We start from the raw sequence: 27,482 nt of genomic DNA, 5'->3' as shown, positions 1-27,482 counted from the left end.
AATGTTTATGTCAAGAATCTGTGACGGCCAGTTGTTTGCAAAGTGCAAGCCCCCAAGGGCAAAGCTGCATCTGCCAGTCACTCTGCACAGCCTCACGGGCAAGAGAACACTGCCACTCACACAGCCCACGCCTCCTCATCTCCAAGAAATTGTGTAAAATCCAGGATCTTCCCCAAATTCCGTATCCAGTCCCACTTGGAGCAATGCCTGACACACAATATGCACTCAGGAAGTGTTTGTGCAGTGTACAAATTCACGAAGTTTAAAGTCCATGCCATTTAATTAAAAGTCAGGAGCAACACTGAATTGTCACTTGCAGTTGTTTTCTTCCAGCTTTTGTGAGGTACAACTAACAAGTAACAATTGTGTATGTGGAAGGTTTACAATGTGGTATTTCGATAGACGTCTCTTACCAAAGTATAGCTCAAGCTTATAACACGTGACTATGAACTCTAGTCACCATACCACACACTAGCTCTCCAGAATTAATTTTTTTATAAATGCAAGTTTGTACCTTTAACCGACATCTCCTCTTTTTCTTCTCTTGTCTGTGGTAACTACCATCCAACTCTCTCAGTGAGTTTGACTTTCTTAGATTTCACCCAGAACTGAGATCAGGTAATATTTGTCTTTCTGCATCTGATTTTTTCCACTTAGCATCATGTCCTGAAGGTTCACTAATGCTGCTGCTAATGGCAAGATTTCCTTCTTTTTAAAGGAAGAATAGTATTTCATCATGTATCTGCACCTCGTCTTCTTCATTAGCTTACCTTTCAGTGGACACTCAGTGACTTTTCTGTTTGGGCTGCTATAAATCATGCTGCAATACAAATGAGAGTGCAGATACCTCTTCTTCACTGCTCTTAAGCCAGACTATCAGATCTCTCAACTGCCCTAATGGAAGCGAACACTGAGTATGTGCTTGTGTGTACAGTGTGCTGTGCATGAGGTGGCAGAGGAGAGGACATATCTGGAAGAAGGAGCTCACAGAGACAAGGGAACTGATCCATCAAGACTCTTAATAACAGACAATCCTAGAATAACAAAATGGCAGAACTGCAAGAGATCTTATAGGTAAGTACTGTCCAACAAAACTTTTAGGATGATGGACATATTCCATATTTACTCAGTCTGACCAATAGCCACTAGCCATGGGTGGTTACTCAGCATTTAAAATGTGGCAGTGTGACTGAGGAGCTGAATCTTTTAATAAATTTAATTTTAATTACTTTACATTCAAACAGCTGGATGTCACTAGTGGCTATTGCCTGTTAGACATGCAGCTGTAGATCCCCTAGTCAAATTCTTTCTTTGTTGAGGAGACGACATTAAGGCCCAGAAAAGTAGTCCGGGGACCCCATCTAAGTTCCACACATAGAACACTGGAACTCAGTCCTACAATGGCTTTTCAGTGCGTAAACACAGTGTTTGTAAAGGGATTCCACTTAGGATTTAATAAAGACCCTCCCAAGCCCTCAGCACAAAGACCAGAGATCAGTCCAATTTCCTCTGATAAGCTTAGACTGAAAGAGCCAGAGACAGGGGCAAGAGCTTGGGGAAATAGCCCAACTGCTGTTTCTGCCTCTGCCCTACCATCTCTGCCCTGGCAGGGCCAGCCCATCTGGTCCTTTCATTTGGTAATGTGAGGTCTCCCCCACCTCATCTCTTGCAGCTAAGATCTCCCTACTGGTGAGAACGGAGAAACTGAATTGGAGATGGTGGCAGAAGTTAATTGAGATTAGATGTGCGTGTTCCACGGCTAACAAAAGCACAGATGCTCCAGAGCCACTTCTTAGGCCAGATCATCTTCCAAATGCTTTCCTCTCCTCCCTCTCTGCTCCCCGCCTACCTACTCCTAGCAATCCGCCATCTCCAGGGGCTCCAGAGGGATATTGATTGGGCTCTTTCTCCCCCTTGCATGTTATGACTCAATATCAGTTAAACCTTTTCCATAATAAATGAGGTCATTTGTGGGAGGAATGGAGGAAATAGGGACTCTGGGCCTCTCTTTAACACACTCATCTCGCCTCCTCCTTCATTTCCTCTCTTCTGTTATCTGCTTCATTCTTTGGGCTTCCAGTAAAACAGGTGAAGTCAGGATATCCACAAATCACCCTCTCAGTCAGAACACAAAGAATGCCCTTTGTCAAAACACATTTCAGGCTGCCAGATTGTCAGGGATAGAGAATCAGGGGAAAGGATGTACTACCCACCCCCAGTGAATTCTCCCACCTACAGGGGCCCTCTACAGTTGGGGCAATTGGATTCCACACTTCAGATAGACTTGCATTCTCAGACTCTGGGAGCTAGTTTACCAGGAACACCTTCTTAGAAAGGATGTATTCAGAATTCTCTGTTCCTTTCCAGTAAGTAAGGGATCAAGAAGGACAAAGACACAGATATTTCCACCTGTGATTCTAAAAGCATTTTCTTCCTCATCCTAAGTCTGAACATGTTCCTGACAGCATCACCCTAGGATGTCATCCCACTGTCCTTAGACCAGACTTGGATCCATACACTCAGGACCTCCTGGAAAGACAGAAGCAGCCTCAGCATGGATGTTGCAGTCTTCCTAGAAAGAGAAAGACCCTGATGAGTCACGACTGCCTGCCTGTTGTGGACCTGTTAGATGAAACAGACAAAAATGTAACAGATAGACTGCTGACCTACTGGGGTGCAGGAGCATCCAAGAGCATGCAGGGTGAGAAGCGAGCGGTGTAGGGAGACAGGCCATGAAGCCATCAGGGAGGGAATGAATCAGGGATGGACGGGGTGGGCCAACTCACTGGGGTGGCCCTGCCCACTCTAAGTGGGGTCTCAGCTGGACGGTGAAATTCTTTCTTCAATAGAATTGACAAGACACTTTTGCAATTCTCACATTGCAATCCATTTGCTCCTTCCTTAAGAAACCCCTGCCAGAGACCAACCCGTGTGGTAAGGAAACTCACTGGCCCTTCCTCTGCTTTCTCCCTTCTCTTCACTACTGAAGCCCTCTTCCTTTGCTGGAAAAATATCTACTCTGTTTTTATAGGGTTCCACCTCAGAAGAACAATGGATCTGGCAGGTGAACAAAGGCAAGAGAGTGGAAATGGCAGGAGCAGGAATGGAGGCAAAAGAGTCGGGTGGTGGATACTGTGCCTCTTAATTAATATTCAGATTCTTGCTTGGCATGGTTCTGTCCCCAGCATTAGCTGTTTTCCTAACAGGCTGCAAGCACTAGGTGTCTTTGAAGTCCCTGCAGGTGAGCGCCGGGCTGCGTAAGTGTTGGACAGCTCCCCCACCCTCCGCTCTCTTTCCCCTACTCAGTCAAGTGGAGGTGACTCTGGGTGGACATACCCACTGCACACTGCAGGGCACTGACTCAAAGCCAGACAGACACAAGATGCTGTGGAGTGTTGACCCCCATGCCCACACAGCACTCCCAGAGCATCCCTGGTGGGAAACAAGCAGGGGGGAGATGACTTCTGCCTGACAGGCGAGGGCCCACACCTTGCCCCTTACTCTGCACAAACATGTTTCTTCTCCTGTTTGGATTTCCTATCAAAGCCCAGCGATGTCACCACTCTTTTCTAGCAATTAGAAAGCCCTGACACACATGCAAGGGCTTGATTAGCACTGACAACATCCCCCAATCCCTAAAGTCCACCATGGATCCCAGAGACAAAACTCCCTTTCTGGCCCATTCCTCCATGTGGAGGGCCGAGTGAGTTGTGAAGGGACTGCTTTGTCTCACACATTTGAGGACCCTGGAATCTAGGCTCAGAGCTAAAGAGGAAAGGTGCAGGTAAATCCAAATCCAGACAGACACTTAGCATCCTGTTCTTTGAGTTTCTTCACACCAACCCACCAAAGCAACTCTATCCGCCAATATCTAGCAAGCATCTCTTGAGAATGAGGTGTCACAGAAGATCCAAAGATGTGTGTGTCAAAATCCCTGACCGGACGTAAACAAATGTAGACCTGTCTTAAGGCGATGCCATTCATGGCACACTGGTGGCTACTCAGGTGTGAACTGCAAAACTATCACATGAAGCACAGTAGGAGCCCTGGGTGTCATGATCACAGGTGTGCTATTCACAAGAGAAGGGGGCATACACCAAATGCTGAAGGAATGGAGGAGGACAGTCCTTGTGTGATGACTGGATGGAGAGACTTCAGCAAAGTCACAGGGCATGAGCAAAGCTTACAAAGTGATTTGGGTTTAACTGAAAGGCAGTGGGTATAGAGAACATTCCAGATGGGTAAGATCTCATGAGGCAAGATGTGTGTTCAGAAAGATGCAGTAAAATTCAAAACACAGAAAAAAGTCTGACCAGAACAACTTAGCTGGAAAGGAGAGCTATGTGGAGCAGACTTAAGATACCAGTTTGAAGATGTCCACTGAACACCGAACCCCACCAGTGAGCCCTAGCTGAACCCTGACCTGCTAGAGACTCACATCCTAGATCTTCCTAGAGGTAGGAGAGGAGTTGGGATTGCGTTCATGGCTAGCGCCCAGACCCAGATCCCCAGCAAGCACCCCCAAATGGATACTCACCGCACATAGGCAGCAGGGCTCTCTTCAGCCTCTCTCCTGAGGAAGGTGCTCCCACTTTTCCACACACAGAGCCCGACACCCACCATCTACCTGTGAAAGAGCAAGGCTTTCCTGTTCACTTCCATTACCCTGTTTACCAAGAGCCTGTTCCCATTTTCCTGCGTACATGCTTATCATGCCCCGTGCACTGTCCCCAAGGCCCTCCCTCCCTCTCAGTCCAGTGGAGGGAAATAGAGGCTGATCTCTCCACCTGTCTTCCAGCGCTAACTTGCTCAAAACACTTCAGGGACTTGTTGCATTGAGTGTGCCCTCTCATTCTCAAATTTTCAACTTCCCCTCCCTACTTGAACTCTCTCTTCATTATTCAAATATGATCTAGAATTTCCCATCTTAAAATCGGAATTTTCCTTGCCCTGCACCCACCTTGAACAACTACCCCACCTCTGAATTTACTCCTTCCGGAACCAGGCTGCCTAAAGGCATAGAAACAGTTGCTTTCTCTATTTTTGTTTTTCTTTTTTTGAGACAATGTCTTGCTACACAGTTCAGGCTGCCCTTGAATTCACTAGGTAGCCCAAGCTGGCCTTGAACTCACGGCAGTCCTTCTACCTCAGCCTCAGCCTGAGTGCTGGGATTACACGTGTACCACACTCAGCTGCTTTCTAAATTTTTTAATTTCAACACATCACTGGGCCTTCAGAGATGCCCCCTCTCATACAGATGCACACACTACTGAACTCACCCTTGCTCAGACTACTAATTACCAACAGATACCTAAGTCCCATGGGTGCCCACTGGTATCTTTACCTTCAATAGCATTTGGCCAGCTAACCCCTCCCTCCTTGCTCTTTGTTCGTTCTGTTCCTGTGCAGACATTTTTTTCCTTGTTTCTTTCTAACTCTTGCTGGCTTTGGGCAGCCTCCTCTCTCTTAAGTAAAACTCACGGACTCCTTACTATGTGTGCCATCCTAAGCACTTTTTATTTTTACCTACTTTAAACCCCCAGAATAATCCTATGACATAGATGTTATTATTTTCTCCATTTTGCTAGGTGAGAAAACTAAGATATATACGAAACATTGCCCAGCTTATTTAGATAACAACTGCCAAAGACAAGATTTGAACAAACAGTTTGGGTCCTGGGTCTATACTGTTAGACATGATGTTGTGCGGTTTCTTTATCTGTATCAGTAAGAATAGGACAGAATATGTTGCAGGTGCAAACAACCTAAATGTTGGTAGCTTAATATAACATGAGGTGTTTTCCATCTGCTCTGCACAATCACTCAGGGACTCAGAAAATAGAGGCTCAACAACTTGTTGTTACAGCAAGCAGAGGAAGAGAGGAAAAAATCACATAGAGGTTTTTCACTGGCATTGCCAGCCATGTTTCTTCAACTAGAACTAGTTGCACGGTCCTGCCTACCTATGAGGGTGTAGGGAAATATCGGAGAGTGGGTGCAATATTTGCTGAGATGTTGTATACGCAATACTAAACCGTAAGTGCTGGCATTCCTCCAGATTCAGTCTGGGTCTTCACCTTATTTCCTACAGCTTTACTATCAATATAACAAGTCTTCTCAAATTTATACAGTTAGCCCAGACCTCAGCCTCATTTCAGAGCACCAATCTTGTCTATCTAACTGCTTACTTGACATCTTTAAAAGGGGATCTCAAAAGGCCCTTAAATTTAATTACATTCAATCAAAACCCTTGGAGTTCCCCCCCATCATAATTTCTCTCCTCCCCAACCTATCTCATTTCAATAAGTGATGTTTCCACCCATTTATTCATTCTGCTAGAAATCTAGAAAGTATTCCTGGTCCCCCTCCCTTTATTTCCCCTAGTTAACCTATTGCCAACTCTGGCCAAGTCTATCTTCAAAATTATTTTAAATCTACCCAGTTATTATCAGCACTGTTACTCTTGTCTAAGCCACCATTATCATGTGCCTAGACTTCTAGTAACCTCTGCTCTACTCTCCCTACTTACTCTCTATGTCTTTCTAGAACATTCTCCACACTACAGCCAACCTTGTCCTTATAAAGTGTACATCAGATCATGCCACCTCTTTCTTCCATAGTGTAGTTCATGTTTTTCAGGTTAGGTACTGGCTCCTTAAAGGGACCTGCAGAGCCCCCACTGTGTAGCCTGTGTGCTTCTTTCTAGCAACTCCCTAAACTATTCTTCCCCTCATGCACCACGCTCAGGCCTCACCAACTTTCTCTGAATTCCTGGAATACACCAGGTAAAAACCTTCCAACACATTACTCCCTGCCCTTGGAATGCTTCTTTTTACACTCAGCCCTATAAAATCTTTCTCATGCATAGATTTCATCCTAAATCTCACCTCCCAGGTAAGACCTTCTATGAAACCCCTAATGAAAATGAGCTCCTGCTGGTACACCATCTCAGCACCCCCTACACTTCTGACTTGTAACACTAACTATAACTGCACACTTATCTTTGTGACTCTTTATTTTATCTTACTGTCTTGGAACTGTAAGCTCCGTGGAAGCTATAGGAGCATGCACATTTGCTCACCATTGTATCTTCTGTAAACAATGTCATTTGTATACAACAGCATATAATAGGTCAGCAGTCAATATTTGTGAAATGAATGAATCAGTGAAAAAATAATTCCTGCCCCAGAATGCGCCATCAGTGATCAGCAGATACAGTCTAAACAGAATTGGCTGGCTGACTTCCCAGCCCCTCACTCCCTGTCAGTGTATTTATGATCAATAGTGATCTTTCCTAATTCTCCAAAAAATGTGCAGATCTGGATGGTCTATCATGAACTGGCTGAGCCTTCTGAGAGCACCGGGCTACATCTTCTAAGGTGAACATCATATTCTTTTCCTGGTATAAGAAACTGAAAGAGTAAATAAAATTCAAAGGGTACAACAGATATTGTGAAAGGGAAAGAAACTGCTCAAAGGGAAGGAACAACTGGGAGAAAGGAAAAGAGAATATAAGGAAGGGAAAAAAGATATGTATATATACATAAGATAGCTAAGATAATTATGTTACTAATTTCTATTAGTTCATTGAAAGGAACAGTTAGTGCGTATATTGTTTGATCAATTTTGCTTGCCTGTATCTGGTAATCTGAGCAATGACTTTGAAGATAACAATATGCAGTATAATAACCACTATTAATTTCTTATCATCTTGTCTTGAAATTCTGTATCATTTTTGGCTTTTTAAAATAAAAAACTGTAGAAAGAGACAAAGAAAATATATATTACTGAAAAATTGATTCATGAAAAAAATTAAAATTAACAAAAATTTAAAAAGAAGTCTGGGTTCAAATCTTGACTGCCTAACAATAATGGTGTGACTCTAGACAATAATGTTACCTTTATAAATTCCATCCAAATCTCTGTTTCCTCACCTGTAAAGTGGGGGTATCAAAAATATTCCTCTTACAAGGTTGCTGTGAGGATCAAATGAAATTAAGTATGCAAAGCATGCAGCATATGGTAAGTGCTCTGTAAGATTAGTTGTTGTGATCATTACACTAAAATCCTTAATAAATTATAGCCGTTCTCCATTGTTATGGTGTTTTATTTCATTCCTTTATCTGACAGACTCTCAAATCTTAGCTTAAGCACTGCATCTTCAGGAAAGCCTTCCCCTTCTCTCCCAGGCAGAGGTCATGAGTTGTTTCCTGGTCACACCCACCCTGTGTTTCTCTTAGGGCACTATTACAACGGATTGGACTAAAGGTTTCATACATGCCATTCCCAGCTTCAAATATACACAGGTGTAGGAGGCTGAGCTTCCCAAGAGTGTACCTCAAGCCTTGCTCTTTGTTTTATACACTCAGTGCCTTGCTCAGGGCATAGACAGAGCAGCGTTTAAGAAATGTTTGTTGATTCAATAAACAAGGAATTCTATGCTACCCCTTAGAAATTGCCATCATATCAAATATGTGTTAACTGATTCATTTAAACACACATCGTGTCCCTGTATTCTCAGTGTTCAGGATTGTGAGGTACACACTCTCTTTGCCTGGGAATAGCCTTCTTTGGGGTTCAGATAGAACTGGGCCCTTGGGAGAACTACAGCCAGAAAGTAAGATCCCTACATGTCTTTGTTCTGGGAAGAGTTCTGTGGATGTGGGGACCATCTCTCCCCTATCATCAGCTCCAGGGTTTTCATTCTCTGGTTCAGCAACGAGGCCTCACAGAAAAGCTCTACCCCAAGCAGAACAGGGCTGAAAATCATATTTTCACGGGATGTCAAACCTCCTCTCTTACCTTAAATGAAAGGTATTATTTCTGAGAGGAGAATGTCACACTCCACCACCAAAATTCTGCTTCCTCGGCAAAAACCCCAGCAGTTTCTCTGCACAGCTGGCAGCTCTCCACCCAAGGCCAATACTGGGAAATTCACCAGGCCCAACGCAAATCACGGGAGCACAAGGCACTCTGATTAAAACAAGGGAAAGCAAAGTCAGGGAGTGTTATTAGCTGTGCAGAAACAGGGTAGAGAGAGGAGATATGGTCCAGACACCACCTCGGGACCCCCAACAGATCCCAACTCCTCTCGGGAAATTCACCCATCACTTTGCCAAGTAAATAAATTATCCTTAGCTCAGCAACCTCTGGGCCTTTCCTATAATGGATGATATCCTTTCACCTTCATCTTGGTATATATAAAAATACATCCTTCTTAGCTGCCAACAAGCTATCCATCCCTTGTCTCTAAGCAATTCCTGCTGGAGACAGGGACCTCTTTCTAATTCGCCCACACTGAACCTGCCCTGGGATAAAAAGCCTGGTACAGAGCTGGGCAGGTGGAAAAGGTGTCAGGCAGAGAGTGCATTCAAATAAATGGGAAACTGTCTATACTTTTTAATGAGTGAGAGTGCACTGGGGAGAACAGGTCAGAAAGTGGCTGTCTCTCCCTTGAGCATTCTGTTGTGTCAACTTCTATGTGTGCAGCCTGGGGGCTGATCATGCTGTAAGTTCCCCAGAGTCCCAGGAGCACTCACTGCTTACCTAGCTGGCAGCTCTAAGCAAGGACACCTGTCCACTTTGGCCGCATCTTCCCAGATTGGGAGGGTGCAGGTCCTGCTTACCCTCCCAGCCACTCCCAGAGGCATATGCTTCCTGACAGAGATGTGAGTCTGCTCTGGGCATAACCCAGATGATTAGCTCAGGTGTTCTCTGTCTTCTGGGTGCCCTGTGGCTGAGTTCAGGTGCCAACCTGTTCCAGCCTAGTGCTCTCTGTGTTAAGGATCCAACTATTCTGAGTCCAGGAAGCTGGCTGTTTTGCCAAGATAAATTTAGGTGCTGGCCTACGTGTGTCCTGCAAGTTCTTCTTGGCAAGGTACCCCAATCTAGAAGTCCCCCAACCCAGGCCCCTGAACCAGTCAAGTGTGCCATGCCTTTCCATCAGGAAGTGCTGGCTGGATTTCCTAGGAGACCCCTCTCCTCCTGAAAACTCCCAGGGACAGAGTGTCTCCCTTCCCAAGGACTCTCCACTCAGAAATCTCCAGCCTGCCCCTCCGTCACCTCACTCCACTACATGCCCAGGGGCTGTATGCAAACATTTGCTTTGATTTGTAAAATGATCCATATAATTAGGGAAAAGAGTTAAATAAAGGGACTGATTTCAGAGAGCAGGCTCTTAATGACACTAATACCTGACAAAAGGGGTCATTATGATGGGCTAATGGGCCTTGCCTGGCGTTCAGCTCTCTCAGGACACAATCCAACACACTCAATTATCTGCTAATCAGGGCCATTTTGTCAGAGGTTATTGCCCTGAAGTATCAATTATAGGAACATTATTAATACTTTATGGAGAAACTCCTTGCATGAAAGTGTTAAACTCATGAGGGCATCCCTCCCCACTTAGATCCATAATAGGCAGTCTCTTTGCCCCCATGTAGTTCCCCAACTGTGGCTTTCCACAACCCTTTCGGTCTACTGGGAAGGAGCCAGGGCCACAACGATGTTCCCAAATCTGTCACCTGTGACTGAGCTGGCAATCCCAACTCTTAATGCCACCAGCTGGCAAGAGTGGCTTAGCCCAAAGCCAAGGCATTACTGACTCAAGAAGTGGGAGGGAAGCAGGGAGCTGCAGGCTGCAGGAGCATGTGTGTGTGTGTGTCTCCCTCTCCCGCCCTCTCTCTCTCAAAGAAGGCCCTTTCAAAGAATTGGGAAGGAGATGAACAGGTGACCCTCCACTTGAGGACACAGCCTGCCAAGAATGCCGTCTCATGTACTCTATGCTACTCCCTAGCATCCACTTCTCCACCCTGGGTATAGGGATATTTCACCTGTAAGGAGGCACTGTCCAACCCAGAGACTGAAGAAATAACTCTGGAACATGGTGTGGTATAGGAAACAAAACATGAATAGGACTTTAGGTTGTGATCAGTCCTTATTCAAATCTCTGCCCTTCCCCACCCTACCGCCCTGCCACTCATTAACTGGAAGAGCTCAGACAAGTCACTAACCTCTCTGAGCAGAGATATTCCAACCTCCTGGGAAGCAGAGTATCATGGCGGAGTGTTAAGGCTTGTGTCTAGTTTTCCCCTCCAAAGCCCCATGCGGTCATAGGTGGGGCTTTTCAGAGATGTCCGGATCTAGACTGTGTGATGCTGGGATTGATTTATGGTGCAATGCTAGGACTATGGGTGTGCTACCTGCCCTAAGGATGGGTACCTGGATAAGATATAGAGGACAGAAACAGGCCTGCTCCTTGTAGCTTGATGCCTTCTGCCTTCTGTCTTCTGCTTGCCATGAATTATTTCTCCCCTGCAATGCCCCTTGCCATGCCACCCTGCCATGGAGCCAGCCAGTGATGGACTGAAACTTCTACAAACTGTGAGCCAAAATAAATCTTTTCTCTTACCTTTGGGTGTTGGATATTTTGTTTCAGCAACAAGAAAAGTACCTAAGACCTGGGGGAAACTAGGCTTTAGAAGGTTAATGGTACCACGTAATAGTCGTACCAACTGGACCAATTATTCAGTGCTCAGTTTCTCACAGAGAGGCCAGGGGTAGTCATAGTCACACCCCAGAGCCATGGTAAGGTTCAGTGAGAATGTGAACATGAGCACTAGTAATGCATCCGGCACAGGTCACTCAGGGAGCACGATAGTTACTTTGAGGTGGACCTCAGGGATCGAAATACTTGTTGCTAAGTAAATAATGAATTTAAATACTCAAAGAAAGCAAAACCTCTCTGCTCCCCCTTCCTTGATTAAGTAGACAATTTGCTAAGAGAAAGGTTAGATGAGGTCCCCAACTGAGAAAGACAATGGCAGTGGGCCCTTGAACCTCCCCATCCAGTGCCTGGCATCATGGGGAGGCACCAGTCAGCCTGGGTGAAACTACCTCTTGGGAAGGGATAGCACTCTCTACTTCTATGACCTAGCAGGCCTGGACCTGTTTATTACCATCAGGACAACCAAAAGAAAAAAAAGTGTTACATGGGAATCTCCTGTAATTTGGTTTACAGGCAGTTTAGTCTAATGAGAAAAAAGTAGGAAGAAGAGACAGGAGATTGAGCTGCCACTTGTCATCTCTCTGGAGCCTTCTGCTTGGTTAAAGACGTAGAAATTAAAGACACAGTGTGTCTGTGATTTCACCAATAGTTGTTGAGCACCTCTGAAGAATCAAGCCACGTGATCACCATCAGGGAGGAACTGGTCAACTCAAAACAGATTAATTCTGCTAGAGTTTGGGCCACATTCTAATAAAATTATCTATCTTTATATATCTACAGCTTCCTGTGGTTTCTGGTCACCTAAGGAATGTGAGTTGTTCCACAGGGGGAAAGGAGTCTATGTATAGAGTTCATAAAAACCCTTAAGTGTCAGAAGAATTGTCCAAACTTAGTGGTGATTGTATGTCAACTGACTCAGGCATCAAAGAAATTAATTTCAAGTAAGGCTGTGAGGTTTTAGTGCAAGATTCTTAATCTAAAAGTAGTTTAAAATGCAAGAGCAAGCAATGCAAACTCTTTCTGAAGACAAGAGAGTAGGTGATGGAAGGCACTTGGTTGGCTTCAGTAGAATTCAGTCCAGGGAAGAGGAATCACCAGTGTCCACCTTGTGTTGCCAAAAAAGAGAAAGGATGACCTACAACCAAAGGGTTTCAATGTCCCACCTAGGGTGGCTGGACCTAGGCCTGGATGGTAGAAGTGTCAGTTGAAAGACGGAGGGGTTAGAAATCTACCCTTTCAAGCCTTGATTATGGCTTATAAATGTGTTATTTGGTGGGCCTGGGTAATTAGTGTTTGTGTTAAGCAGTTACGGGGTTAAGTGCTACCAGGGGTTTGATCTGGGCTGACAGTGTCTGAGCTACTGAGTAGGGTGGTTGCCTAGCAACAACACCTGTAGCACATTAAGCAGCCAGTCAGCTTTGTCAACTTCTAGCAAGGGCTTTGTAGAGTGGAAGCTAGGGGTGGGGGAAGGTTTATGGGGCACAGAAGTGGGGAGCTGGACAGTGGGGTTCAGGATGGAAAGGGAAGCGGGTGGCAGGGGAATCGAGTGTTTCTGTCAGTCCCATAGGACAGCTTTTTGTCTCTTTTCCTCAAACAGGAGGCAGCTCCAGGTGTGAGTCTTGGGTAGGTAACCTCAGTAGCCCCTTGCCTCTTCCTAAAACTCTCACATCTGCAGCCAAGGTGGAACCCCCCTCCTCAGCCCGAGCCATCTTTTAAACAAGATTCCTTGGGCTTGGGTGCCTGGGGAGGAAGGATAGGTGCTTTTGTGGTTTTATTTTCAGATTCCAGGGGCATGGAACCACGGAGAACAAAGCAAAGATGCTGAAAATGAAGTGCTTCCAACCCCTCTTGCTGCCCACCGTCCCACACATCCCTCTGGACATGATCTCATGCACACCTGAGATACAGCTGGAGAAAGAACAGATTTGGGGAAAGGTGAGGAGCTTCACAACATTGCTGCTGCCTTTACAGCCAACTTTTGCCAGCATTCCCAAGTTGTCTCTGATGGGGGCGGGTATCTTCTAAGAGGAGGCTATTCTAAAGGTAGCACAGGCAATCAGAAGGCTTGGGTCATTTCCACTTCTATCCCTTACGAGCTATATAGCCTTTGGCCCATACCTGCCCTGAGACTCAATGTCCTTGTCTGTATAGTTGGAGATAATTATACCTGCCCCACTTACCTTATGAGGATCAAAGGAGGTCATTTAAGTAAAAGCATGTTACACATGATATAAATCCTCCTCCATGTGTGAGGTGCCCACATTACAAAGAAGATGTCAATATATCTGCTCTTTTGGAAGGACCCGAGCCATTTGCTCTTTGGCCCAGTGTGCAGGGGAGAGGATCAGCCATGTGCTGTGTTGCTGGGTAACTGGGTGGAGGAACTGCTGTGGAAAAGGGCCTATTCAATGCTTCTCTTCTAGGTTCACTGGTTCAAATCCAGCCCTAGGCCAACAATTACTGTAATCACTGGGTTTGGAATTCATAGCAGCTGGCTCTTGGGAGAACTTTTGCTTATCTATGACCCACTGGATTTTCACTATAAACTCATGGGTTCAGTGGCAAAGAAGGCAGAGGCTGCAGACCTGGTTCAGTCCCAAGCACTAGTCTACCCATCTGCCTTCCACAGGCCAAGGCTGCTTCTTCTAGACTATCTTCTAAAGCAGTCAAGTGGCAAGGGTGAGTTAAGTGTCTTCGCTCTGAGTTAAGTGTCAGCCTGCCCAGCCATATTGACACTGCCTGCCCCACCCCAGCTTCTCTTCATAGCTGAGAAGGCTGGAGAGTCTTCCTTTCCACACCACAGCTAAGGTAGTTTCTCCTCCCACTTAGTAAGACAACCCACAACTGATACAAAGAGAGAGAGAGAGAGAGAGAAATCAGATTTAAGGCCCATCCAGACTGACGTAGCCACTCACCAGTGCAGAACACACCCAGCTTTCTGTGTGACTTTGGGGGTTTTCTGCCTGTTTGGCTGTGGGGTTGGTGGATAACCTACTACACTCCCGATGACAAATACTCTGTGTGTGTGCACGCGTGCGCACGTATGCACACAAACGCAATTCACTCACTCCATGGCTTCTCTGCTCCTGTGTTGTGCCGTTACTTTCTCGCTCTGGGTTATATTTAACTCAAGTCATAATATTTGGGGGTTGGAAGCCTGCTGTTTCACCAAGAAAGGCATTTGAATATTCTCAGTTCCAGAGAATTCCAAGGGCTCTGGGAAGAGAATGAGGCGCTCGCCCCAGATTTGTCTGACACATTGTGGTCACGTGGACTCCATTAGCAGTGACTGCGGCGTTGAGCAGGCAGCCTAGAGGAATGCTGTAGAAATGATGAAGAAGAACCCTGAGTGATGTCAGCAGGAGGCTGATGCCTCTGGGCGTCCCAGGGCACTCACCCCACACGTCCCTATGGGGAGGGGAGCTCTCTAATTGGTAATGTCGCTCGCTTTGTCTCCACCCCACCTCTGCTACCCTGTGCCAGTCTGAGGGACATACAGAGCTGGAGTCCCATGTAATGTGAAAGGAGGCATAACTCAGCTCACCCCACTTCTGTTAAGAAAGCATGCACGTGGAGGGCCCCCCAGTGTTGGGAGTCACTGTTTTCTCTGAAGAAGCTCTGGCAAGGTCAGCATTGGGCAACATACAGGTTGCCCATCATGGAGAGAAACAAGCAAGAATAGTACTATTTTATTACTTAAAATACAAAGATATCTTTGAGGGCAGGTAGATTCACCTATTTGCAGATTTTATGGACACCCTGTGTAGCCATACTTTTAAATTCTAACTCTATACATTGTCTGAAAATTCTTTCTATATTATATTATGTAGTACATTTCTTGAGGAGACTCACCTTTCTTTCTTTCATGTCACTTCTCCAACCAATGGAGGGCAGCATGGACAGATTTCAAAATACCCTGAGGTGGGGCCTATGAGTAGAGGGAGATGGAGGACAGGCAGGATTGCAACATGAGTTTTATGATGGTGTTTAAACAAAGACAGCTGTCAGTGTTATAGGCGAGAAGGTCACAAACATTATCCAATCCCCTTACCAGCTAGAGCAGCTGGCTGAGACCTGTGGGGTATTTCAGGAGAACCAGTTCTACTGATGTCTTTAAAGGTCTTGCCAGGTGGAAGTGACCAGGAGCCGGTCACTTGGGGAAGGAGGGAGAGAGGGCTAGTCTGGTTCCAAGTCCTCGCAGGCCACCGTTCCATCTCCAGCCCTAAACTAAAGCACTAAAACCAGAATTTGCTTCACATTCATGGGAACTGACATATGGTATAATTTTTTTTTTTTAAATCTTTCAAGTTCCCTAGGCAGCCTTGACGTGAATATTAATACTAACATAATTTCATGATGATTAGAGAACACAATTAGGGGCTATTAATAATGACACAAATAATGACATTTAAGGCCTCATTTTAATTTGAGTAATATTCTGTCTGGTGGTATTTAAACAGCTCTGTCTAGCACAATTAGTATAGGGCTGGGGTGCAGACACTGCTCATGGTATCCGTCAGTCCATCTCACAACTCACCTCCACGGAAAGGGAGAGAGTTAGGGACACACCACCCCATTCCTGAGAGACGCCCAGAGAGCATATCCTGCCCTACATGTGGCCCAGTCCCCAGGCATAGGTCTCTTGGACAGAAAGACCTGTGTGCAGATTTCAAGAGCAGAAATTGGAAGGATTGCTGGTGGCTGGAGCTCACTAAGCTGTCAGTTGTTCCATCCTTGGGAACAACACTTTCCTAAGACTCAGGCAAAGGGTAGGTTTCAATATGTGCCAGTCAGCTTTCCATCACTGGGACCGATACCTGAGAACAATTTTAGGGAGGAAAGACTGATTTGGGTTCCTAGTTTTGGAGGTTTCAGTCTGTTGTTGGCTGACTCCATTGCTTTTAGGCCTGTGGCAAGGGAGAAACTTCGTGGTGTAAGCATGTGCCAGAGCAGAGGAAGTAAGCCAGGGAGGAAGGAGCAGGGACCAAGTGTAGTTCCCAAGGTTGCAGCCCCATGATCCCCTTCCTTTAAGCAGCAGCATCTTCTGTTCCCACCGCCTTCCAATAATGCTGCCCACTTATAAACCCATCCTCCGATGAAGTTACAACCCTCGAGACCCCCAATCATACTCCAAAAGCCCCACCTCTGCACATGGCAGATCAAGCCCTCAATGCAGGAGTCTTTGGGCACGCTTTGTATTGAAACCTTAACACTGCGTTTCCCACTTCTCAATGAAATCCTACTGGACCTGTAGCATGTGGCTCCCGGCTGAGTCCCAGCAGCCTCCCAAGCCCTCTCCTTTATTCTACTTCCGGCAGAGCACACAACTCCTGTCGTAATCGTGCGCATTCTTGCCCACCTCCCCATGAAGTGGATCACTCGTTCATGGGTGGAACCTCGTCTTGCCTGCCCATCTGGCTTTAAGCCCTCAGCTCACAAAGCATACAGCTTGCTCTCAATAAACATTTGCTGAGTGACTTAATGGCTAAAGGACTGCAGGTTCTCCCTTCAGATCTCTAGAGCAGAGAAGAGAAACAGAAACAACAAACCTCCTGATAAGCGAGGATCAGAATAAAGAAGGAGGGGCAAGAGAATGGAAGGAGGAGAGGGGGAGAACACAGAGGAGGAAGACGCATATGGGTTGAGCGATTATCACACGTCAGGCACGCGGTGTACTTTATGCCCACTATCTCCTTTTATCCTTGCAAAAATCCCATGAGATATATACTGTTACTGTTCTTGTTTCACTAATGGCAAAACTCAAGTTCAAAGAGATTAGTCACCCGCCTGCTCCCAGTACTACGTGGCTGCACCAGCTTTCAAAGCCACCTCTTTCTGAACCCAAAGCCCCAAACTGCAACCATGCACTATACTGGCACAGGTGACTGAGACGTTTGGGACCATGTGGGATGCTTATGTCACAAGAGGAAGCAAGCTACCTGCCAATGGACATCATAGACAATGCAGCCTATTGAAGTCCCTCCCACGTAAGGCTCCTGCTGGGTCTGCAGTGGGAGAAATGGAAATCTGCTGGCCACAGGCCAGCCCAGGGAGCCCTGGAGCTGATGAGGGCTGGAAGTCTGCCCCCTGGAATGGGTGGCACTGGACATGCCCGAAGACAGGGTTGGCAGGCAGCCAATTCCATCCAGGCTGACGGTGTTTTGGCAGAGGCTAGTGAGGCTGTGGAGGCCAGGGCAGGGCTGTGAGAAGCGGGGGAAGTTAAGTGGAACCCTTTCTGGGTAATTGACTCTGTCTGCCCATAGGACCCCTGCCAAGCCCAGGCAGGCCCCGGCCTGACATGCTGCAACCTGTCTGGAGTGTGTGTTGCAGAGGCAGAGCGCCTGGTTGACAGCAGCTGGTGATTCTGTTCTAAGATTCACCCCTCCGGTTGTAAGCCTTTTGTCTGAATCCCTGATGTGTAACTCAGGGAACCATCTGAATCTATGCCAGTGGAAGCCATGATGGCTGCCACGATGTGGTCAGCAGGTAGAGCGGCACGGAATAGAGGACAGAGGCCTGGGGGAGGGGTCCAGGCTGGGCCTGCTTATCCAACAGCGGCCACCTGGATGCAGCAAGCTGCCGCCCACCACACCCCACAGTGCTACCTGTACACCGTCACACAGAGCCATAGGTTTCACAAGAACACTAGGATCTACGTGAGGGGTTCTTATGGTAACAGAAAGCACTTGACAGCCTCAGAGCTGGTCACTCATCAGTTTTTTCCTCTCCCAACACACATTTCTACACTGAAATCTTTGCCTGTTTTTTCATTATCTGCACGGGTTAGGGATTCTACCCACCCACCCCTCGCAGTCAGCCCATCCCAAGGCAGCAACAGAAAACATCATCTGCTTTGACAGCGACCAAAGGTCAGAAGGCCCTGACCATTGGAGAAGCAGCTGTAATTGGAATGCAAGGGACACAGCAGAGGGGGCATGGATGTGGGACTTTCTGGGACTCAGGAGGGGGCAAAGAAACAGAGAACCAAACCCAATGCAAGACTAGCCCGCCTTCTCCTACATCCTCATGGGTTCTATGGTTGCTTCTGACTCTTGTTTAACATGTATTACACGCAACATCTCCTCTCCCACCCCTCACCTGCTACCTTTCCCAGCACTGCTGAGCTCTGTAACTGGCCCTGTATCCTCCCAGCCCAGAGAAATCTAGAGTGACATGTAAAGCCATCTCACCACCAGCCAGAAGTAGAGAAAACATTGGCTTTTACATCCTCAGGACTTCACACACCCCTCTACAGAAGGATCAACATTACCAGACAAGGTCATGCCCTTCAACACTCTGGGCTAGACTATTTTAACAGGCTCCTAACTAACTCCCCTCTCTCATCCTTGTTATACATACCATTATTGGAATTCAACTCTCAAGAGATAAAAATTACCCGCAGCACTTAATGATGGGCTTACCATGTGCCAGGCATTTTTCTAAGTACTCATATTTTAATTATGTGACCTTTACAACAACTCCACACAGAAAGTATAGTTTATCATTCCCATTTTACAGATGAGGCAGTTGAGGTGTAGAGAAAATATATTTTACTCAAGTTTATATCACCCAAGGTTACAATTTGCCCAAGGTTAGCGCCAGGAATGAAAACTACCATGCATTCATAAGGGAAGAGTAGCAATGAAAACATTACATTTACTCTTCACTCCAGGGTCCGCCCACCTCTCTCCCACCAAAAGGTCCCACTCACTTCAAATACCTGTTTTAACCCCCTTCCCCCTTCCTACCTTACATGCAACACAAAGGGCCACTTTTCCTCCCCCAAGTACTACCAGCCTTGGTACACTTTCTTACAGTCTTCCTTCTCCCAGGGACAGCCTTCGGCCACCCACTGCCACCTGCCTGAGACCCTCCTTTCTCATTGTCCACTCCTACGCCAAAGCCAGCGTCTGCCCTCTTTACACTCACCTGCACAAAGCCACTTGTCCCGGTGGAAGACCACCAGCAGGCCTGGAACAAAGTACTCACGTTCTCTCATTCCTGGCCTGCGTCACTTCAAGAAAGCAAATTTATCCCCCCGAACATCAGTTGTCACTGCCTGTAGGTAAGAGTATATATTTCCAGGAGTTGATGTTAGGATGAAGAAAAGAGGTCATTTAGGAAAGCTCCTGACTCCTAAAGGATGCTCAGTCAAGGTCAAAATTCTCCCTAGCTTCCTCCTGCACACCACTGATCACCGTCTCCCTGGTACTCAGCTCTCAGAGTCTTCGAGGGACCTGTAAGTTACTTAGCGCAAGTATTACATCCTGTTAGTCTCTGTCAATCCCCTAATTACCCATACCTTACTACCTGCTAAACATTGTTAGTGCTCAATAAATGTCTTTTCTGTGAATTTACCCATTCAATGAATATTTAAGTGTCTGGCCACATCAGGATGTTACAGCGGGCATCCATCTCTCTCTACCTACCTAGCAAAGAAAGCAGATACGGATGACTTCCGAGTTCCCTTCAGCCTGAGAGCCTAGAACTTAAACCATCACCTCCCCAGAAAGAAGCTGTGCCAAGCACAGAGCTCTCTGCCTACCTTGCACTCTTTGTTACCAGCAATATCAACTTGAGGTCACACTGACTCTTCAAATCCATTTCTTGCTCCTCACATTTTCCTCCTCCCAATTATTTTTTTTCCAGGGGTCTGGCATTTCTAGTCCACACCAGGAAGCTGAAGTTCTCTGGCAGCCCCAAACCACGGCCGCCACTGGTGGAAAAGTCAAATTGGCAAATAGAAATGTCACTCAATCATTTCCTAGCGCTTTCCTCTCGTTGCCCTTCCCCACCGCATATAATGAGAAATTCTTTTTTGCCCAAATATTGTTTGAATTTCAAATACACAATTTCCCTGGGGGTGACCAGATGAAAAGAGAAATCTGGTTTGCAACATAAGACCTCCTTGCGGAAGTTGCATTGAGCGAACACCGAAACTAAATTTTTATTGAGCTCCTTGAAATGACAGGAGCACATCAAGGCAACCAAGCTCCTTTCCCACTGTGGTGTGCTTAAATTATTTTAAGTGAACACCAAGGAAGCACCCCTCAAGGGGTGAGAAGAGAAGGGAAGGATTTTAAACACAGTGGGCAAAACGATAAGTATGTTCATGGCTCTAACCTATTCTTAACAGCTGCCCAGACCAGCCTTTCCGGGCTCATCTCTGGGCAGCTGACTGTCCACAGGTGTGGTAAGGGTCTGAACTTGGGAGGGGGGTCTTTCAAGCCCCTAGGTGCGGTGATGATGAACCTATCAGAATGAGCGCCCAAACTGCAACCCCAAACCCACTCATTTCTCTCAAAGTGCGCACCATGCAATTAAACCTGAATACTGAGGGTTTTTTTTTGAGGTTTTAGTTTAGGAAAAACAACTCATACATTAACATTTTTTGCCTTAAGAGAAAAACAAATAACATTTGTGCCCTGTTCATTCCCACGGCTCTAGGGCAATGACTCTCAACCCTGACTGCATAAACATCACCTAGAGCATTTTAGGGAAAAAATACTAATGTCCAGACCCTACCCTGGACAAATTAATCTCTTTGTGTAATACCTAGAGCTCAGAATTTTATTAGATGCTTTCAGATATTTCAAAAGTGCAACCAAGGTAAGATGTATACATAAATTTGCAGTGTGTAACCTCCCTGAAATGGCAGGTAAATTTGTATATGCATGAAAATGTGTGTTTTGCTGGGATATGGAGTCATAACTTTCAGATAACTCTTAGAAGTACCTGCAACCTAAAATAGGCTTTACTAGAGCTACAGCTTGGTTTCTCAGGTTCATTCCAGCTAGAAAACAACATGCTCCCAACATTTTGTTTTTAAGAGTTATTTGTAATGGACAAACAGAAGGTGGATCTCTGGCTCCTGGAAGAATCCCTCTTGTGGGGGTCATGGGTGACAGGTCTATAGACACAGGTGGGAGTAAAAGGCCCACTGAAAAATAATGAGGCATTCTTGCAGGAAAAAACCAGGCACTCAGTGGGATTTGTTATTTCAGCAGTCCTGCCTGTGACTCAGCTGACAGCTGTGCCCAGCTTGGCCTCTGAATCTGGACATCAGAAGCCAAGTCCATAGAGAACAGTGATTGCCCAGGATGGCTTATTCTGGGAGCTCCATCATTGTGTCTGATCCATGAGTTCTATATAACTGGCCTGAGAACCAGCTTGCAAATGTGAGTTGCAAGGGGATGCTGGAGGGAGGCAGACGGGGAAGGGCTGATAAAAAAGAAGGGTCCAAGCCCCTGTAGAGTTCCCCAAGATTAAAGAGACCTCTTCAAGCCTGCAGAAGTTGATCCAGTGAATGGGCGCGGGGGCTTAAGTCTTGTGAAAACATCTGAAGTGGGCTTTGAAGAAAAAATCGGGGTAGGGAGAGAAAATGAGCCATTACTCAGCTATTCTCTTATGGAGATCACTTGCAGCACCTATGCCTGCCCCCCCCCAAGGCCCTGGCTGGGTCTCAGAACGTGGGATATGATGGCACACAGCCAGCCCTGCCTATAGTACTACTCTTGCCAAAAAGCAAGAGGCCAGCCTTGGGGCTTCCCAGACCCACAGTCAGCTGCCTAAGTGCTCAGCCATGCTCATGAAAGGGCCCCCTCTTCCTCTCTTTTCAGCCCTGCGCTCTAATTTATCCTCCCCTTTGATAACCAACTCCAAACACATTCAGCCGAGGCCGGGCCATCAGTGCACAAAGGCCTGTGCTCTCTCTGCTGAATGCAGCACTTCACTCTTGGGGGGATTTCTATAGAAGGCAAAATCCACCAAACAAGCTATTACACTTAAATCAGACAATGCCCGAGGTGGCAGCGAGGAGACCAGCGTTAATGACTCAGCTAGCAGCGGGCTTCTCTATTTTGAAGCTCTACCCCAGCATGGGAGAGCAACCTGCTGCCCTTCCCAGCCTCTGCCAGATCCCTCTCCTCCTGCTCCTGGACTAGAAAGGTGACCCTCTGTGTCTGCTGGTTCTCTGAATTCTGAGTCCTGATTCCCCCTAGACCCACTCTACTGACTCCTGATTCCCCCTGCTCAGGAATAAGAACAGAGCAGTGAGTTCCCTTCTCTCACCTTCATTCCAAAGAAGAGGAAACCATGGTAACTATTGAAAGGCAGAGAGTCAGCTGGTGACAGAGTCAGGACTAGAACCCTGGTCTCTCATCTCATTTGATTCATGCAAGAACTAATATAAAGTAGCTGATGTGCATAAAGTACACAGCGTAGCTGGTCACACAGACATCCTCAGTAGTGAATGTCAGCCATAGTTATTTGTTACTGTGGCATCACTTTTGTGTAGCTCGGTCTTCTGTCCATGGGTTGCCTATCGGGTGACAGGCAGCCTGCAGATTGCCTGGCATCGGACAGTGAGCATGAACATACCACACCCTTCCCCCCTACATCTTAATTTCTAGCAGGAGATTTCAACAAGCAACGGCAGTAATGAGTAAGAGGTGGTAGCAGAGGGGAAGTAAAGGTGTTTCTAGAAGCTGAAGGTAGAGCTCACCCAGACTTAGGGGCTCAGGGAAGAGAAACCAGGATCTCAACTGAGAAGAGTAAGTTAAAGTTAACCAGGTAAAGAGCGATAAGGATGAGAGGAGAGGCTGCTTACATAGTTTTCTAGACAAAGGGAATAGTTAAATGTGCAAAGGGGAATAAGGAATGAAAAGACAAATGAAGGTAAGATCCATCTAAAGAAAGGGCAAAAAGATGTCAGTGTGTTTGGACACATGGTAAGATGGGATGAAGGTGGGGTGTCGCCCGGAGGGAGTCACTGGTCATGAGACCTGGGACAAAAGAGAAACAGGCCCATGTCGTCTCATGAACAACGCGGGAGGCCACTGAGAGGAACCAGGACTTTAAGTTGAGAAATAAGGCATGACTCATGGACATGCTGGAGATCAGAGGACCTGTTATGAGACCGGTAGGCAGCAGCAAGAGCTGTTAGCTGGTTAGACACCGGTTCAGCACGGGGCCCATGTTCCATTTCAACACGTTATTTTTGGCTGTCATCTCGAGTCACCAAATAAGTCCCTCCATTAACAGAACTGATGGAGGGGGAAATAAGCTGAAAGAAGAGAGCTGTGGCCACCGGAGCAGAGGAACAGAACAATGGCTTTCCCCCAGCCACTTGGGTCATTACCCAAAATGCCTGAAGCACCATGTAGTGAGATGAAGATCTTATCCACCAACCAGACATGTGACCTTGGGCCACCTGCATTTCTCCATCCATACCAGGACATCTACTAAGTAATTGGTAAACTGCATTGCAGTCCTTATATTCTATGTTTTCATTACTTGAAATATATATCCTACATTTTTTTTATTCTAAGATGCCTTGTTTTACACTTTGTGGTTTGTGAAACTGGGACAAAATGGTTCTCATCTTATAGCAAAGCAAATTCAGCTCATCAAAATCAAGTATCCTGTGCAATGATCAAAGACTTCTTCTTTTGGGTTCTTTCATTCAGTCCAAGAAAGGCCTGCCTCTGACAGCAGCCAGGAAAAGCTGAGTAGGAGCTGCACTGCAGAGCTGCTCTAACCTCTTCTGGCTACCTGTATGTGGACCCCACTCTTCAGGAAACCCTTTTTCCCAGGCCCTCTGCCCTTGGGCCTGCACAAAGGGCATTCTGCAAAGAGCCACAGCACTCTTGCATTGTCCAGTAGCTCTACCAGCTGCTAAGGTAGAGGCCAAAGTTACAAGGTTTTTGGGAAAATGAACAACAACCAAAAAAAAAAAACAAAAAACAAAAAACAAATTCAGACTGGGATGCAAGAAGAAAAACAACCAGCTCCAAGCTGTTTTTGGCTGGAAAATGCTCTTCAGCCATGGCTTTAGGACGCAAGCAGCATAGCATCCAGAGGCGCACAGCTGCATGGAACAATTCAAAAATTGCCTTGTTGGACTACAACGTGCCAATTTTTCAAATCTAGAGCCATTTTCACTATTACAGTGTGTGCAGCCTAAGCCTGGAGAATTTTCTTCTGGGAGGGAAAATTGATTCTGAGGTTACCATTAACCCCCATTATCTCAGCACGCCCCATTCCAGAACTATTCTTGGGAACCAAGGGGGCTAGAAGAAGCTATAGAGGCCCACGGTGAGGTTGGTGCCCAACATCACAGACGCTAACGGCCAAAGTCCATTAGCCCCATGTCTTGGAAGGGTATAAAAGGGAGTGGGATGGACAGGGAGAGAAAGGCAGCACAGAGAGATCTGGGAATGTGCTTTCTGGGAATTCCTCAGCTTTGCATGTTTGCCTGCATACCATGTTTCCATTGGGAGGACTGGGAACTTGCATGAGCTGAATAGCAGAAACTAAGGATAACACCGACGTTGACCCCTTCACTTTGACCTGCAGTGCTCACCCATACGGCCTTCTCCAGCAGAGCCCTGAGCTTGATGAAGGAGCACTCTCCTGCAGCTGGCTTGGATGATGCCCATGCCATCCAGTTCTTGCACACAGCTGCACAAGACCCAAATCTTTCAGATGCAGAAGGATAAGGCAGCTGGTTTTGTCTACCCCAGGTGCTCCATGTGGAAAACCACTCCAATTCCTCTAGACACAGTTAAGAGCTAGCAGCCTTTATCATGGGGCATGCTGTGACCTCCACCTTTCCAACCCACCAGCCCAGCCAAGAAGTCAGTGGTGACAGTGCCTGCTGCAAAACAGGAAAAGAAAAACAGCTGGGTGGACAAAGAGGGCAAAGTGACTGAGGAGAATTGCCCATGTGCTGATCTCACAAGCATCATTTTTCTGCACGCTGGTGATATAGCGGTAAGCACTTCAAATCCAGAAAGCCCAAGTCTGACTTCTGGTTCTGCCTCTTGAACCTGAGACTAGTGACTCCCTAGTCTGTGAGCCTCCTTTCTTTTCTCAGACCCTGGAAGCAAAAGTAAGTACCAACAAGGTTACTGTCAACATTAAATTAGACCATTAGACCATATAGGCAAGTGACATATAGTGTTCAATAAATTGCACACACACAGGTGCACACGCACACATGGCATTGTCTCTATTGCCAATATATTCTACCCAGCTGTGTCTTCATATACTGTATAGATATTTAATGAATTAATGAGTTTGGTATCTATAGAATATATTAAAGTTTATGTACATAGCAACAGGCATCCATTCTAAAATGTATGTTGTTCATAGATGCCCCACCCTCCACCTCCTTGGTGCAGGAGTTTGCTTCAGAGTTTGGGGTTGTGCCTACGTTGTTGGCCAATTCTGAACTTTAAAATTCCTCTCCCTTTCCCATCCTATCGCTGCCTCTCCTCCAGCGTCACCAGGGACAGCTCACAGGGCTGTCCTTCTCTCCTTTCTGGAGTCTTCTCAAGGAGTGCAGTGGAGGAAGGCCTCGAAGGTGCTGGAAGAACTGGAGAAGGCAAGGGCTCAACTGGGCATAAACATTCAAAGCACCACCTTGGGCTGGGCACTGTGCTAGGCACAGGGGCGCTGGATGCCCAAGACCCTCCCCAGTGTGCCCTCTAGGGGTTGCCTTGAAAGCCAAGGCAGAAATGCACTCTGGGCTCCTTAGAACAATACCCTGGTGAGAGGACCGGCACACCAGGGAGGCCAGACAAATGGGGGTCACGCAGAAGGAGGCCCACGCAGGTCGCCCCCAGGAGCTGCCCGGTGTTTGCTCCAAAGCCTGCAGACCCTGGGAAGTTGACCTCTCTTAGTCACCGGGTGATTGGTGCAGGAAGGGAGGGGCGTGCAGGGCTAAGTGCTGACGGGATGTCCCTGTCAACACAATGTTCCGCCTGGCCGGGCCTTCATATATAAAGATATTTAATGAATTAGTTAATTAATGAGAGGAGTGTGATTGATAGATCATATGGCGCTCGCAGCAGGGTGAGTCTGACCCCGATAAGGCCGCCTCGGCTGCAATCCGTCCCCCTCATTGGTCGGGAGAGTGTGGTCGCTCCAGCAATTTGCATGCATTTAATGTAGCTCTTTAATAGGATGTAATGTTAGCGAAAGCCAAAAGCGCAGCAGCTGTAACTTAAAAGACAGCCCCATTACTGCAAGCCTTATAATTAGGGTAAGAGGGAGACTCGGTCTGCCATATGTTAAACTCTTTTGAGGTTAATAGCTCTGTAAGATTTTTGCAATTTAAAAAAATTGCACTTGAAGGATGATGACAAGGCTCATCAATGAGGCGCCTATGCACCCGAGGGAAGGGACAGAAGGATCCCATGTCCCCAGAACCCCCCTTGCCCGGGGACAGGGCAAAGTGGCCCCTCTCCCGCCACAAGCCGCCCAGTCTCCCCTCCTACTCCCTGTTCTGCACCAGCTCTTCCACTCCAGCTCCATTAGCGCAGAGCTGCTCCTGCACTGCGCGGATCGCACCTCTCCCCACCTGCAGCACGCGGCTTCGGCTGCCGCAGGTCGAGAGCAGCCGGGCCGGGAAGCGTGGCGCCAGGCGCGCAGGCACCCACGCCCGGGAGAAGCACCGCGTGTGCTTACCTTGCAAAGTCTGGCAACTCCAGAGCAATTGCGGGTCCCCGCAGGTTATCTGAGCTGATTGCACAGCGGGCCCGAATCAGGGAACACACAGCAGGTGCTGGGGGCGGGAGGGGGGGCGGTCAGTCGCCTGGAATTTGCTTGGTAATTACCTGGCACAGGGCCTTGAGGGTGTTCGTCCCCTCTGTGACCAAGCCCACGTGGCAAGGGGGACGCGAGTTCGGTGTGCGGCCAGGTTCGGGCTCGGAAACAGATGCCAGCACGTAGGCCCTGGAGCGCTGCCCCTACACCCCAACTGCGCTGCGACAAGGAACAGGAAGCCCTGGATCGCACTCAGCAAAACCCTGGAGGAGCCCAGCGGCACCCGCCTAACCTCTGGTGCCTTTCCCAAGTCTCCCTCCCTAGCGGCCAGAGGGCGGGGGGCGGGAGAGAAAGCGGGTGCTGGGAGAGTCGCTGTAGAAACAGGAGCTCTCTCTGGAGACTGGAGCGGCCTCGCCTGCACGGTCCC

At 47.1% G+C, this 27,482-nt stretch overlaps 1 long non-coding RNA gene across 1 annotated transcript; it reads right to left on the bottom strand.

The window, feature by feature from the left end:
• Window positions 1-27,482, bottom strand: LOC106147865. Its single transcript, XR_001232869.1, has 3 exons — window positions 26,978-27,482; window positions 4,538-4,627; window positions 1-2,572 (listed from the first exon to the last, which is right to left on the bottom strand). It is a non-coding gene; the product is annotated as an uncharacterized LOC106147865 (long non-coding RNA).

The sequence above is a fragment of the Chinchilla lanigera genome, unplaced genomic scaffold, assembly GCF_000276665.1.
Source record: "Chinchilla lanigera isolate Chin_1 unplaced genomic scaffold, ChiLan1.0 scaffold00011, whole genome shotgun sequence".
In the NCBI taxonomy this organism is placed as follows: domain Eukaryota; kingdom Metazoa; phylum Chordata; class Mammalia; order Rodentia; family Chinchillidae; genus Chinchilla; species Chinchilla lanigera.
Note: the sequence above shows the minus strand (reverse complement) of the source record. Positions and strands in the feature narration are given on the sequence as shown.